The sequence below is a fragment of the Grammomys surdaster genome, unplaced genomic scaffold (assembly GCF_004785775.1).
Source record: "Grammomys surdaster isolate TR1022 unplaced genomic scaffold, NIH_TR_1.0 62, whole genome shotgun sequence".
In the NCBI taxonomy this organism is placed as follows: Eukaryota; Metazoa; Chordata; class Mammalia; order Rodentia; family Muridae; genus Grammomys; species Grammomys surdaster.
In genome coordinates this window covers 4373159-4374146 of record NW_021604564.1, presented here as the reverse complement: position 1 = coordinate 4374146, position 988 = coordinate 4373159, and the positions used below count along the sequence as shown (strand labels likewise).

Below are 988 nucleotides of genomic sequence, written 5' to 3'. Positions count from 1 at the left end.
CTTTCTTTCTTTCTTTCTTTCTTTCTTTCTTTCTTTCTTTCTTTTTTGTAGTTGGAAAATAACTTTATTTGTTCTAGGGCATTGGCCAGAGTCCCCTTAGAACTTCTGAAACTGCTTCTTGGTGCCAGCAGCCTTAGTGACCTTGAGCACATCAAATCGTACAGTCTTGCTCAGGGGCCTGCACTCTCCAACAGTGACGATGTCGCCGATCTGTACATCCCTGAAGCAGGGGGACAGGTGTACAGACATGTTCTTGTGACACTTCTCAAAGCGACTGTATTTTCGGGTGTAATGGAGATAGTCCCGGTGGATGACATCTTCATCTTTGTCACGATACCAGGCAGGATCCGACCTCGGATGGAGACATTGATGGTGCCCTCGATAGCCTCTTTGGGTGTCTTGAATCCTAGACCAATGTTTTTGTAATACCGAGGAGTTTTTCCTTGCCAGTTTCTCCCAGCAAAACACACTTCTCGTTTTGAAAGATTATAGGCTGCTTTTGGTAAGCATGCTCCATCTGAATGTCCGGCATCTTTCCGGCAGCCTGAGAAAAGGCGATGATTTTCAAGCTTCCAGTTCAACTTCTCTATCTGCTTTGCAAATAACCTTTTAAAATATGAGAATCTTGTTACAGCGTGCTTTTAGTGTGTTTTCCTTGCCTGAGGGGTACTATCGGATTACTCACCATGATGGACAAGCATGTTGTTGATGTCTTGGCATCTGCTTTACTTTCCTGCTCAACTCTGAGCCTGTACTGGACTGTCACAGCAAACCACTTGATGTTCTCGTATATTATCCTGTTATTAAGAATACATTTTCTTCTAGAAGCAGCTTCTGTTTCTTTTTTTCCACCTGGTCTTCCATGCACATATACATCTCTACCATAGACAGTTTTCCCTCCCTCTACTCCTTGTAGTTCCTCCCATCTTCCCTCCTATCCAGATCCATTCCCTTTCTCTCATTAGGAAAAAAACAGGCTTCTATTAAT

The 988-nt window shown here is 43.3% G+C and overlaps 1 pseudogene; it reads right to left on the bottom strand.

The window, feature by feature from the left end:
* Nucleotides 1-33: 33 nt before the first annotated feature.
* Nucleotides 34-532, bottom strand: LOC114618761 (annotated as a pseudogene).
* Nucleotides 533-988: the final 456 nt, after the last annotated feature.